This window comes from Schistocerca serialis, chromosome 5 (assembly GCF_023864345.2).
Source record: "Schistocerca serialis cubense isolate TAMUIC-IGC-003099 chromosome 5, iqSchSeri2.2, whole genome shotgun sequence".
Taxonomy (NCBI): Eukaryota; Metazoa; Arthropoda; class Insecta; order Orthoptera; family Acrididae; genus Schistocerca; species Schistocerca serialis.
The window spans coordinates 494,117,623-494,132,376 of record NC_064642.1 but is presented as its reverse complement, the minus strand read 5'-3'; the positions used below and the strand labels follow the sequence as shown (position 1 = coordinate 494,132,376).

Genomic DNA, 14,754 nt, shown 5'->3' with positions numbered 1-14,754 from the left:
GTGTTAGCCGGGAGTGGCCAATGCGGAGCCGACAAAGGACGACGGAGTCCCTGCGGTTGGCTCGCATGGATGACCGCCACACAGTCGTCGTCTCCTTAATGGCACGGAGTTTATTGGGTGTAATCCGATCGCGCCATTCAGCGTCCCAAAGCGCAAAAACTTTTCGGCGGAGGACTGCCCGCAAATCAGTCTCTGGGAGGCCAACATCCAGAGATGGTTTACACGTGGCCTCTTTCGCCAGGCGGTCAACATGTTCATTGCCTGGGATACCGACATGACCGGGGGTCCACACAAAGACCACAGAGCGGCCGCAACGCGCAAGAGTATGCAGGGACTCATGGATAGCCATCACCAGACGAGAACGAGGAAAACACTGGTCGAGAGCTCGTAAACCGCTCAGGGAATCGCTACAGATCACGAAGGACTCACCTGACCAGGAGCGGATATACTCTAGGGCTCGAAAGATGGCGACTAGCTCAGCAGTGTAAACGCTGCAGCCAGCCGCCAAGGACCGTCGTTCGGAATGGTCCCCGAGAGTTAGCGCATACCCGACACGACCAGCAACCATCGAACCGTCGGTGTAAACAATTCCAGAGCCCTGATACGTGGCAAGGATGGAATAAAAGCGGCGGCGGAAGGCCTCTGGAGGGACCGAGTCCTTCGAGCCCTGTGCCAAGTCGAGCCGAAGGCAAGGGCGAGGAACACACCACGGGGGTGTACGCAGAGGCGCCTGGAAAGGAGGCGGAACAGGGAAAAACCCAAGCCCGCAGAGAAGCTCCTTGACGCGTATGGCGATCGGACAACCCGACCGGGGCCGACGGTCCGGCAGATGGACGACCGACTGCGGGAACAGGACACGGTAATTTGGATGCCCGGGCAAACTAAAAACATGGGCAGCATAAGCAGCCAGTAATTGTTGGCGTCGTACCCACAGTGGAGGTACACCTGCCTCCACTAGTACGCTGTCCACAGGGCTGGTGCGGAAAGCACCAGTGGCAAGGCGTATGCCGCTGTGGAGAATTGCGTCCAGCACCCGTAACGCAGATGGGGATGCTGAGCCATAAGCCAGGCTCCCATAATCCAGACGGGACTGGATTAACGCCTGGTAGAGCCGCAACAGGGTAGAGCGGTCGGCGCCCCAGCGGGTGTGGCTCAAGCATCGCAGAGCGTTTAGATGCCGCCAACACGTCTGTTTCAGCTGCCGGATATGAGGCAGCCAAGTCAACCGGGCATCGAAAACCACCCCCAAAAACCTGTGGGTCTCCACCACAGCAAGGAGTTCGTCGGCAAGATAAAGCCGCGGCTCAGGATGGACTGTTCGGCGCTGGCAGAAATGCATAACGCAGGTCTTGGCTGCCGAAAACTGAAAACCATGCGCTACAGCCCAAGACTGCGCCTTACGGATAGCGCCCTGTAGCTGACGTTCAACAGCTGCAATGCCAGTAGAGCTGTAGTAAAGGCAGAAGTCGTCAGCATAAAGGGAAGCGGAGACAGAATTTCCCACGGCCGCAGCAAGCCCGTTAATGGCTATTAAAAACAGACAGACACTTAAAACAGAGCCCTGTGGCACACCGTTCTCCTGGACGTGGGAGGAACTATACGAGGCCGCGACTTGCACGCGGAAGGTACGACACGACAGAAAATTGCGGATAAAAATCGGCAGAGGACCCCGAAGACCCCATCCATGAAGCGTAGAAAGAATGTGATGACGCCATGTCGTATCGTACGCCTTCCGCATGTCGAAAAAGACAGCGACCAGGTGCTGACGGCGGGAAAAGGCAGTACGGATGGCCGACTCCAGGCTCACCAGATTGTCGGTGGTGGAGCGGCCTTTACGGAACCCACCCTGAGACGGAGCCAGAAGGCCCCGAGACTCCAGTACCCAATGCAAGCGCCGGCTCACCATCCGTTCAAGCAACTTACAAAGAACGTTGGTGAGGCTAATGGGACGGTAGCTGTCCACCTCCAGAGGGGTCTTCCCAGGTTTCAAAACGGGGATGACAATGCCTTCCCGCCATTGCGACGGAAACTCCCCCTCGACCCAAAGACGGTTGTAAAGATCGAGAAGGCGCCGCTGGCAGTCCACTGAAAGGTGTTTCAGCATCTGACAGTGGATGCCATCTGGCCCAGGAGCGGTATCAGGGCAAGCAGCTAGGGCACTGCGAAATTCCCACTCACTGAATGGAGCATTGTAAGATTCCGGGTGGTTGCTGCGAAACGAAAGGCTCCGACGTTCCAGCCGCTCTTTAATGGAGCGGAAGGCCTGGGGGTAATTCGCAGAAGCGGAACTCATAGCAAAATGCTCTGCTAAGCGATTGGCAATGACGTCGGAGTCGGTACAAACGGCTCCATTCAGTGAGAGCGCAGGGACGCTGGCAGGGGCCCGATAGCCGTAGACGCGTCGAATCTTGGCCCAGACCTGCGAGGGAGTGACATGGAGGCCAATGGTGGACACATACCGCTCCCAGCACTCCTTCTTGCCGTGGCGGATAAGGAGGCGGGCCCGCGCACGCAGCCGTTTGAAGGCGATAAGGTGGGCTAAGGAGGGATGTCGCTTGTGACGCTGGAGCGCCCGCCGGCGATCTTTAATCGCTTCAGCGATCTCAGGCGACCACCAAGGCACAGCCTTCCGCCGAGCGGACCCAGAAGAACGGGGAATGGCAGATTCGGCGGCAGTAACGATGCCGGTGGTGACAGATTGAACCACCGCATCAATGTCATCAGTAGAGAGAGGCTCAAAAGCTGCAGTGGAGGAGAACAAATCCCAGTGAGCCTTATTCATAGCCCACCTGCTAGGGCGCCCAGAAGAGTGACGCTGTGGTAGTGACAAAAAGAGCGGAAAGTGGTCACTACCACACAGGTCGTCATGCACACTCCATTGGACAGACGGTAAGAGGCTAGGGCTACAGATAGAAAGGTCAATGGCGGAGTAGGTGCCATGCGCCACACTGAAGTGTGTGAAGGCGCCATCATTTAACAGCGAGAGATCGAGCTGCGACAACAAATGTTCAACGACGGCGCCTCGACCTGTGGCCACTGACCCACCCCACAGAGGGTTATGGGCGTTGAAGTCGCCCAATAGCAAGAAAGGCGGCGGCAATTGGGCGACCAGTGCAGCCAGGACATGCTGCGAGACAACACCATCCGGTGGAATGTAAAGACTGCAGACGGTAATAGCCTGTGGCGTCCATACGCGTACAGCGACAGCCTCTAAAGGCGTCTGGAGAGGGACAGACTCGCTGTGCAGAGTGTGAAGGACATATATGCAGACGCCACCAGACACCCTTTCAGAAGCTGCTCGGTTTTTGTAATAACCCCGATAGCCACGGAGGGTGGGGGTTCGCATCGCTGGAAACCAAGTTTCCTGGAGAGCAATGCAGAAGAAAGGGCGAAGGCTCAGAAGTTGGTGGAGCTCAGCTAAATGGTGGAAAAAACCGCCGCAGTTCCACTGGAGGATGGTATAGTCCATGGCTGAGAAAGGCGTGAAAGGACTGGGAAGGCAATTTACGCCGCTTGTTCACTCACTGCCACCGATTCAGTACCCGTACGAGAGGCATCCATGGCGTCTGAGGGACCAGCGAGATCAAGGTCCTCAGCGGACGCTAGAATCTCGACTTCATCCGCAGACGCAGAGCGCGAAAGGTGGGGTGGGGTTGGTGCCACCACAAGTTCTTTGGCCTTAGAGGTCTTCCTCTTGGACTTCTCTCGCTGAACCTTGGGTTTCACCAGCTGGGAAGGCTTCACCGATTTAGTCTCCGGGACAGAGGATCGTGAAGCCCTACGCCCGGCCGCTGGTGAGGACTTATGCCAATGGTGGCCGTCATCCTTCCCGCTGGTGGAACCCTGGGAAGGGAGGGTCCCAAGGGAACTCTTACGGGCGAGAGTAGTCGAAGAAGTTAGACGCTTCTCCGGCGGAGAAGCGGGGGCGGACGTCCCCGACGAGTGGGAGGAGGTTGCTCCTGAGGTAGGTAGTGCAGGAGCAACCAGTTGGGTAGAGCCCCCCACGGGCAAGGGGGCAGGAGGAGTCTTACTGCTTATCGAGCTGGCTGGAAGTCTCGAAACTGATGGAGCTAGCACAGTTGTTGTAGCAGCTGCATAAGTAGATGTCATTCTCACAGGATGGAGTCTGTCATATTTCCGTTTGGCCTCAGTATAGGTCAGCCGGTCCAGGGTCTTATATTCCATGATTTTGCGCTCTTTCTGAAAGACTTTGCAGTCAGGCGAGCAAGGTGAATGGTGCTCCCCGCAGTTGACGCAGATGGGAGGCGGGGCACATGGAGTACCGGGATGAGATGGGCATCCGCAATCGCGACATGTGAGGCTGGAAGTGCAGCGGGAAGACATATGGCCGAACTTCCAGCACTTGAAGCACCGCATCGGGGGAGGGATATAGGGCTTGACGTCACATCGGTAGACCATCACCTTGACCTTTTCCGGTAACGTATCACCCTCGAAGGCCAAGATGAAGGCACCGGTAGCAACCTGATTGTCTCTCGGACCCCGAAGAACGCGCCGGACGAAATGAACACCTCTACGTTCTAAGTTGGCGCGCAGCTCATCATCAGACTGCAAAAGGAGATCCCTATGGAAAATAACACCCTGGACCATATTTAAACTCTTATGTGGTGTAATAGAAACGTTAACATCCCCCAACTTGTCACAAGCAAGTAACCTGCGGGACTGGGCGGAGGATGCCGTTTGTATCAGTACGGACCCAGAGCGCATTTTAGACAAGCCCTCCACCTCCCCAAACTTGTCCTCTAAATGCTCGACGAAGAACTGAGGCTTTGTGGAGAGAAAAGACTCCCCATCAGCTCTCGTGCAAACTAAGAATCGGGGCGAATAACTGTTACCTCCATCCTGAGACTTACGCTCTTCCCACGGCGTGGCCAGGGAGGGGAACGTTTTCGGATCGTACATCTGAGCATTAAATTGAGCCCGAGAACGCTTAGAGACTGCTGGCGGCTGGCCGCCAGCGAGAGATGATGTACCACGCTTCATTGCGGGTCATCCGCCCTGATGCCACCTACTCCGACCAAGGGCCCTCCCCACGGGCGCCACCCAGCCACAGCAATAGCCACCTGGCAGGATGGCCATTGCCGGGAGTCCTGATGCCCCAGGGAGATGGGCATCTACTCCTTGGCATACGTGGGGAGTGAACGGCGCAGGCATCAGTAGAGCGATCCCTGTGTTGTCAGGGGGCTACAACCAACAGGGTACATGGCGGCCCCACCACAACGGACTGGCTACCGTGCTGGATGTTAGGTGACATGTGGTCCATGGGCGTCGTCAGTGCAGAAAATGGCCCTGCACAGTGCTTGGCAGAACGTGCACGCAGGGGCGCATCGATGCCCAAGAGATGGAGAGCGGGCAAGACTGCAATGCAACGACGAATAAGATGGCGAAAGTTCTCAACACAACACGGACACAATGCACCAAGTAAGGCGCCCTTCCCCAATCGGCTCGCTCTTCGGAAAAATTTTGAGATATGGAGGTCAAACCCGACAGGGGACCATCACATAAGGCCGAAACGTTTGAGACTCCTTTTAGTCGCCTCTTACGACAGGCAGGAATACCGCGGGCCTATTCTAACCCCCGAACCCGCAGGGGGGTCCTGAAGAGGGGCAGCAGCCTTTTCAGTAGTTGCAGGGGCAACAGTCTGGATGATTGACTGCTCTGGCCTTGTAACACTAACCAAAACGGCCTTGCTGTGCTGGTACTGTGAACGGCTGAAAGCAAGGGGAAACTACAGCCGTATTTTTTCCCGAAGACATGCAGCTTTACTGTATGATTAAATGATGATGGCGTCCTCTTGGGCAAAATATTCCGGAGGTAAAATATTCCCCCATTCGGATCTCCGGGCGGGGACTACTCAGGAGGACGTCGTTATCAGGAGAAAGAAAACTGGCGTTCTACGGATCGGAGCGTGGAATGTCAGATCCCTTAATCGGGCAGGTAGGTTAGAAAATTTAAAAAGGGAAATGGATAGGTTAAAGTTAGATATAGTGAGAATTAGTGACGTTCGGTGGCAGGAGGAACAAGAGTTTTGGTCTGGTGATTACAGGGTTATAAATTCAAAATCAAATAGGGGTAATGCATGAGTAGGTTTAATAATGAATAAAAAAATAGGAGTCCGGGTTAGCTACTACAAACAGCATAGTGAACGCATTGTTGTGGCCAAGATAGACGCGAAGCCCACGCCCACTACAGTAGTACAAGTTTATATGCCAACTAGCTCTGCGGATGACGACGAAATAGATGAAATGTATGACGAGACAAAAGAAATTATTCAGGTAGTGAAGGGAGACGAAAATTTAATAGTCATGGGTGACTGGAATTCGTCAGTAGGAAAAGGGAGAGAAGGAAACATAGTAGTTGAATATGGATTGGGGAGAAGAAATGAAAGAGGAATTTTGCACAGAGCATAACTTAATCATAACTAACACTTGGTTCAAGAATCATAAAAGAAGGTTGTGTACCTGGAAGAATCCTGGAGATACTAAAAGGTATCAGATAGATATATATAGTGGTAAGACAGAGATTTAGGAACGAGGTTTTAAATTGTAAGACATTTCCAGGGGCAGATGTGGAATCTGACCACAATCTATTGGTTATGAACTGCAGATTGAAACTGAAGAAACTGCAAAAAGGTGGGAATTTAAGGAGATGGGAAATGGATAAACTGAAAGAACCAGAGGTTGTAGAGAGTTTCAGGGAGAGCATAAGGGAACAATTGACAGGAATGGGGGAAAGAAATACAGTAGAAGAATGGGTAGCTCTGAGGGATGAAGTAGTGAAGGCAGCAGACGATCGAGTAGGTAAAAAGACGAGGGCTAATAGAAATCCTTGGGTAACAGAAGAAATATTGAATTTAATTGATGAAAGGAGAAAATATAAAAATGCAGTAAATGAAGCAGGTAAAAAGGAATACAAACGTCTCAAAAATGAGATCGACAGGAAGTGCAAAATGGCTAAGCACGGATGGCTAGAGGACAAATGTAAGAATGTAGAGACTTGTCTCACTAGGGTAAGATAGACACTGCCTACAGGAAAATTAAAGAGACCTTTGGAGAGAAGAGAACCACTTGTATGAATATCAAGAGCTCAGATGGCAACCCAGTTCTAAGCAAAGAAGGGAAGGCAGAAAGGTGGAAGGAGTATATAGAGGTTTTATATAAGGGCAATGTACTTGAGGACAATATTATGGAAATGGAAGAGGATGTAGATGAAGATGAAATGGGAGATAAGATACTGCGTGAAGAGTTTGACAGAGCACTGAAAGATCTGAGTCGAAACAAGGCCCCGGGAGTAGACAACATTCCATTAGAACTAACTTACCCAAGACTTCAAGAAGAATATAATAATTCCAATCCCAAAGAAAGCACGTGTTGACAGATGTGAAAATTACCGAACTCTCAGTTTAATGAGTCACAGCTGCAAAATACTAACGAGAATTCTTTACAGAAGAATGGAAAAACTGGTAGAAGCCGACCTCGTCGAAGATCAGTTTGGATTCCGCAGAAATGTTGGAACACGTGAGGCAATACTGACTCTACGACTTATCTTAGAAAATAGATTAAGGAAAGGCAAACCTACATTTCTAGCATTTGTAGACTTAGAGAAAGCTTTTGACAATGTTGACTGGAATACTTTCTTTCAAATTCTAAAGGTGGCACGGGTAAAATACAGGGAGCGAAATGCTATTTACAAGTTGTACAGAAACCAGATGGCAGTTATAAGAGTCGAGGGGCATGAAAGGGAAGCAGTGGTTGGGAAAGGAGTGAGACAGGGTTGTAGCCTCTCCCCGATGTTATTCAATCTGTATATTGAGCAAGCAGTAAAGGAAACAAAAGAAAAATTCGGAGTAGGTATTAAAATTCATGGAGGAGAAGTAAAAACTTTGAGGTTCGCCAATGACATTGTAATTCTGTCAGAGACAGCAAAGGACTTGGAAGAGCTGTTGAACGGAATGGACGGTGTCTTGAAAGGAGGATATAAGATGAACATCAACAAAAGCAAAACGAGGATAATGGAATGTAGTCAAATTAAATCGGGTGATGCTGAGGGAATTAGATTAGGAAATGAGACACTTAAAGTAGTAAAGGAGTTTTGCTATTTAGGGAGTAAAATAACTGATGATGGTCGAAGTAGAGATGATATAAAATGTAGACTGACAATGGCAAGGAAATCGTTTCTGAAGAAGAAAAATTTGTAAACATCGAGTATAGATTTGAGTGTCAGGAAGTCGTTTCTGAAAGTATTTGTATGGAGTGTAGCCATGTATGGAAGTGAAATATGGACGATAAATAGTTCGGACAGGAGGAGAATAGAAGCTTTCGAAATGTGGTGCTACAGAAGAATGCTGAAGATTAGATGGGTAGATCACATAACTAATGAGGAGGTATTGAATAGAATTGGGGAGAAGAGGAGTTTGTGGCACAACTTGACGAGAAGAAGGGACCGGTTGGTAGGACATGTTCTGAGGCATCAAGGGATCACAAATTTAGCATTGGAGGGTAAAAATCGTAGAGGGAGACCAAGAGATGAATACACTAAGCAGATTCAGGAGGATGTAGGTTGCAGTAGGTACTGGGAGATGAAGAGGCTTGCTCAGGATAGAGTAGGATGGAGAGCTGCATCAAACCAGTCTCAGGACTGAAGACCACAACAACAACAACTGTAAAGGAGCCCGCACATAGGACTCCGTTCCAGGTCGGATTGAAGGAAGACGCCGAAGCAATTCAGAGGTGGCCTGTGGGCTTTGTTACCCGTAGGTTCGAACAAAATGTAATTTGTGAGGAGATGCTTCGAGAACTCAAATAGGGATCGCTGGAGGGAAGGCGGTGTTCTTTTCGAGAAAATTGAGAAAATTTATAGAACCAGAATTTCAAGCTGACTGCCGAATGATTCTGCTGCCGCCAACATACGTCGCGCGCAAGGGCCACGAATGTAAGAGACGAGAAATTAGGGCTCATGTAGAGGAGTACAGACAGTCATTTTTCCATAGCTCTGTTTGCTAGTGGAACAAGTACCCTCCGCCACGCAGCTTACGGTAGCTTGTGGATTAGCGATGTAGATGCAAATCTACACAAACTACTGAAGTTTTTTTTTTTTCTTGTTTTTGGAATCCTGCCTCTACGTGTGCACTTGGCCTGTGTAGCTTCTATTTGCCCTAAAGCTAGCTTACTCTGGAGAAATGATGTTTCAGATTTCTGGAGTAGTACTACTGAGCAGCGGTCTTTGCAGCAGTTTGCTGCATCAGCTTAACAGAATTATGCAGAATCCTCAACGCAGACCAGGGTTCAGTAGTACGAGATATGGACTTCGAAATGTCCACACACTGTGACATGGCCTATTCATCCACAGTTGCGAAGTTTTTTTTTTTTTCATACTTCCCAGTCGGAAACGGTGATTTGTCATTCTGCCGGGAAATGAGCATGCAGTATACTTCCCGGGTCTGTAAGAATGGACATAAACATGTGCTGCTAGCACTCATAGCAGTTTCTTCTACGAGGAGAACTGGACTCTACAGTGAGAGTGTAGCTTGCCACCAAGTTGGTACTTTTGGACAATAGCAGAGAAACCTACATACAACATTTACATAAGGATGTGGATACCCTCAGAAGAAAAACTGTCATCTGTGAAAATCTTGCTTCTTAACAGCGTCCATCTTCCACGACGGGAAGACACTGTGAGTTTATGACGTGTATGCTTTGTTTACGAGAGTGATAGCATTTTCTTTCGTTTAATGTCGTGGTTAGTCGATTTCAGAATTCCAAATTTCAACTTATGGTGGGTGATATTTCATTGTTGTTGGAATGCATCACTGTTGGATATGCTCGAGACTTTCTTAATTGATGCCTGGTAGACTATAGTGGACGCTATAGTTCTCCTTAAACTTACTAAACCGCTGATTTATCTCTTCGTGTTTTACCGCTGCTCTGCAACAAGTTTAATAAAGCATACATGTTTAATAGCAACAAAAGAATTAAATCTGGAAAAAATTTAAATACGACATGGTTTGTTTTACACGGAAGGCTACCCAACTCAGAAACAAAACCGGTTTGTGTAATCATTGGTGCAAGTATGAATTTCGAAATGCTCATTGGTGACGCAAAGCAAAAATTTCTGTAAATCAACAAAAAGTTATCAATTTTGAGAAACGGTCTATCTGGAAAGGAATTTGCCATTTCGCTGGTGTTCGTCAAAGGGGTACGTGGTATCAGACCAGCCATTCTCCAGTCCAGTAATTTTTTAACGCTCTCTACAGATATATAGGTAGACGCTTTATAAAATTCTCCTTCTTTAGATATTTTTTCCGTGAGCGACTAGACACTGACTTTTCGATGGGCATTATCGTGTTGGGAAATTATTTTTCCTCTCCTTCGCCTAGTTATCAAAGATGGCATCATCGTGCATCTGAGCAGTCATAATTTCGTGCCCAAAAGTAAAGTTCCTTAAGCAAACGTGACTGTCTAGAAATGATGTAGGTTTTGTGGTGGCGTGTAGCTTTTTCTCTTCAGATCGGCGACTGTGCGAAAACATCGTCTAGAGAAAACTGGTCTGTGACATATTTAGCGTCATTGCTCATGGTCCAAGTTCATATGTCATTTTTTTTTGTCCGTCTCGGTAGGTGCGCGATCAGCGTGGTGGATTGACAAGCGAAGGGGCCCGGGTTCGCTCCCCGGCCGGGTCGGATATTTTTTCCACTCAGAGACTGGGTTTATTGTTACCCTTATGTTCGTATAATCATAACTGACGTTCCATTCTTGACTTGGCTGAATGGGCACTTCCTGAAATCCAATTTTAAAAAACGGAATGTTATGTTTTCCAGTCATTGTAAACAAGCATGAAAGATGCACCACAACTCTCTTTGCGCAAAAGCCTTTCACATGTCGTGCTCGTGGACACTGTCACCCAGTGGGAATATCAACTTCTTCATATTACTCTTTTGCTTCTTAGAGCATGCACATGAAAATATCCGCTAAAGTAGGCAACGTTAAACGTGATCAGCCTGCACTAAAAGTTTAGATTTAAACGGAAATTCTGGGAAGCACCATGCGATTCAAGACTTTTTTCTTGTTGACTATGAGGGATGTCAGATTAATTATTTCACATGTATATGTCGCAAAGATCTCGATAATAAATTCAGAGAATCTGGCCCATGTATGTGCGAGTACAGGGAATCCTTTTTACGCGCACAATCCGGCAATGAAGCAGGATGGATGTAAACGAAAGAGATAGCAGGTCCTCTTCTCAAATCTCGACAGCTATCGAACGATAGTTAATGTTGATAGACAACGTTGGCTAAGGCACGTTGGTAATGTCTCGAGGGAAGGTAGTGAGTGTCGTGTTGATGTTAATACGATCCTCGTAACATCAGGTCACGAGATGCAACGTCTGCGGCTCAAAGGCTTACTTCTGCTATGTCTTCGCGTTACATATAAGCCATCGATAACGACAATGCCGATCAGGTTACATAGCTTTTTTCTCCACACTTATTTTTTTTAAATTCGTTGCACCACATACATATTATTTTCGGAATATTCTGTTGATTAAAAGTGGGATTAAGAGCGTTAAAACTACAACAAAAAGCAAATTAATCTGTGAATGTAGGCTTTCCCGTTGTATACTGTTAATGAAATCTTCTCGGGCTTCCATCCGCTTAGCTGCGCTTTCTGGCAAAGATGATGAGAATGACACTCATCGATACGTCGTGGATTTTTGACGCAGCTACCCGGATGGAAGCCCGAGAAGATTTCATCAGAAAATTCATCGTCCTCTTCGGGGAAGAGTGGATACGTGGATTCCTTGACACACACACACAAACACATGCTGGACGAGTCCTCTGCTGGTTTCTAGTTTGCGATGTTTCATATAACTGCAGTAACTATAAAGGTAAAAATTTTGTATGTACAGATACTAATTTACCAAACAACACAATCTGCAAAGATAAGACATAAAACAGTACAAAAAACTGGCAGGTCCAACTGTTCCATAACAGTGTAAGACCTGGGGGAAGGGGACTGAAAAACGACTACATCAAGTTGAGAAACCAGTGCCTGATATCGATCAGGTATATCATCAGAAGTGAATATATTCAGAGCAGGCTGTATTCTAAACACTAATTAATGCCGTATAGCACAGAACTGACAGTTTCTTGTCATGTCATTAGTTGAAGCAATACTTCGATGGAATCTAAGGGATCGAAAATCACTTTTTCATGATAGCTAAGAAGCAATAGGGTCTATGGTTTACACCTCTACTTAGAAAAGATTCTCATTATACAGATATGTTATAAATTGAATTCCCTTTTAATGCTTGTGAGACTTTAAATAAATGGGGGGGGGTTAAATAGTTTGTGATTGCGTGTACAATTTGACCTTATTACTTTGCAGGACATTTCATAAATAATGTAGTCACTCATTACCAGTACGTAAGTGCATCATCTGAAACGCTAGCTGAATAAGGTTCGAACAAGACCGTGATGGACCATGTATGAACTCAATGAAAGTAGCATTTCGTTTCCATACTCTGAAGTTACCGACGTAGGACGTTTAGTCTACATTTCTTTAATCCGCATAAATGGCCGCAGCTTTGTATACACATCGAGTGAAAAATTACTGAATAAAAGGTGCCAAAGTTAAAATAGCCGTATGAAATGTAGAATTTTATTATTTCAGAGAGCTGATAGCTACACATTTCTTTCGATTGTAGAAACTAGAACTGCTCCAGACGAGTCCCGGGGTCTCTTACTGTAGCTCTGTTGAACTGCTGTTCATACGTTAGTGTTTGTATGCTGCCGTGGATAGCCTCTTCCTTAACGCCTTAGTACAGCCCAAACGTTTAAAGAGTTCGCCTGCTATACTTTAACAGACAAAATATGGCAAATGCTTCTGTAAGACGTTTCTAAACTACAAGCAAAACTGCTGAAGGGTGCGTTGTGCATTACCGTTGTTAATATTTGTCAGTAGTAAAATAGATTTAATTTTGTAAATGTACTTTATTTATATGTACTTTCACAAACGTATCAACAAACTGTTGGATCCCTGATAAACGGAATCAGTGATGTATTTCGCTCCAAAGACGAACAAACGAGTCAGCAGGCAGGTGGTCATAATGTTTCGGCTCATCAGTGTAGACTAGGTCATTCACCGACTTAATGCACGTTGCGAGCACGTCAGAAAGATTTTGTTGGAATCAGTCAGTTACATTACGTTCCATGTCTTTCACAATAACACTACAAAGAGAAACACAACTGAAGCAGGTCGCTGATTATAAGAAAAGCAACGGTGCTAGAACAGAATCCTGAGGCAAGCCCTACATTCCATGACCCTCCTTCTAAAGGAATAATATGACAGTACATTAATAACAGCTATAAAATAATGCGCTAGTTGCTGCAGCGACTTCGTACAGAAGACTTCCCTCTCGCAGATTTTTCTATAGACCATAACAATGTAATATATTTAAACAAAGACAGCTGTGATAAATTTTTACGTAATGATGAAAAATAAACAGGCGTTCACTTACGTGCTACTTGTGTGCTGGTCCCAAGAACTGACACCTGTAAAGAAAAAGAAGTCTGACATTATTATCAATGCGAATAACATGTTTTGTTTCTGTATGAAAACTAGCTCACTTTGCATATTCTTGTAAGTTGAGTTCACATATAATAGGATTATAGGACACATCTAAAACACACACACACACACACACACACACACACACACACACACACACACACACACACACACACACACACACAAATAGAGTACTGGCAGCAGATCCGCAAGCTAACTGAATACATTGCCAGCAACCTTGCAAAGTTAGTATTCGAAAATACAACACTAGTAATAAAAGTATCTTCCAGTTAACACAGATGTTTCAGGGTATGGTACCCTTCCAAATTGCCGGCCGGTGTGGCCGAGCGGTTCTAGGCGCTTCAGTCTGGAATCCCCCGAGCGACCACTACGGTCACAGGTTCGAATCCTGCCTCGGGCATGGATGTGTCTGATGTCCTTAGGTTAGTTAGGTTTAAATAGTTCTAAGTTCTAGGGGACTGCTGACCTCAGATGTTAAGTCTCATAATGCTGAGAGCCATTTGAACCTTCCACATTGTAAACAACAATCGGATGAAACCAATGTTTCAGTTACGATTACAGTGCCCTTCTTCTGGGTCTACTGGTGCAATTTCGTTGTCCAAGATACTTCTATTTTGACATAACTTCTTTAATGTGCATGGCATTACGTAAACATTTTAAAAACGTTGCCATTATTGGTTTCTTGTGTCGGAAGGAGAGGGAAACCTTATAGTAATTGGTTTCCTGTGGAGATGTGCGGTTGTCTATTACACCTTGCGTTGTGTGCCATGACTGGTAGTCATCGGCGAATGGGTTGTGGACTCTTCTTTGCGTTATGCTGGACATACGTCGTCGTCGGGCGGCAGTTACTCGCATCTCGAGTTGTATGTGCAGCCTTTTAAACTCTTACGGCTGGCAGCCAGTATGGTGCAAACCTAAGACTATGTTACCGTTGTTAAGACGTTTTAATATTTCAGTGGCAGCCCGGTAGCAATGCGCATGCGGGAGAGCGAGCGCTGTTATCGTCTTGAGCAGCACAACAAATCTGCTGTGGCCGAACATCGTGAAGATTGCGGCAAAGAAATAAAATTCAACGAAACCTATATGCTTGCAATTCAGCCAGGGATGATCGAACGCAGCATCAGAGAGGAAACTGTGCTTTTAAAACATGCTA

General features: G+C 47.0%; 1 protein-coding gene across 2 annotated transcripts in view; it reads right to left on the bottom strand.

Moving 5' to 3' along the window:
* LOC126481042 (uncharacterized) overlaps positions 1 to 14,754 on the bottom strand; it is a 544,233-nt gene that overhangs the window by 343,607 nt on the left and 185,872 nt on the right. For both annotated transcript variants that reach the window (XM_050104523.1, XM_050104524.1), the window contains exon 2: positions 13,531 to 13,564. The gene's annotated coding sequence lies outside the window, so the exon portion shown is untranslated. The remainder of the gene's footprint in view (positions 1 to 13,530; positions 13,565 to 14,754) is intronic.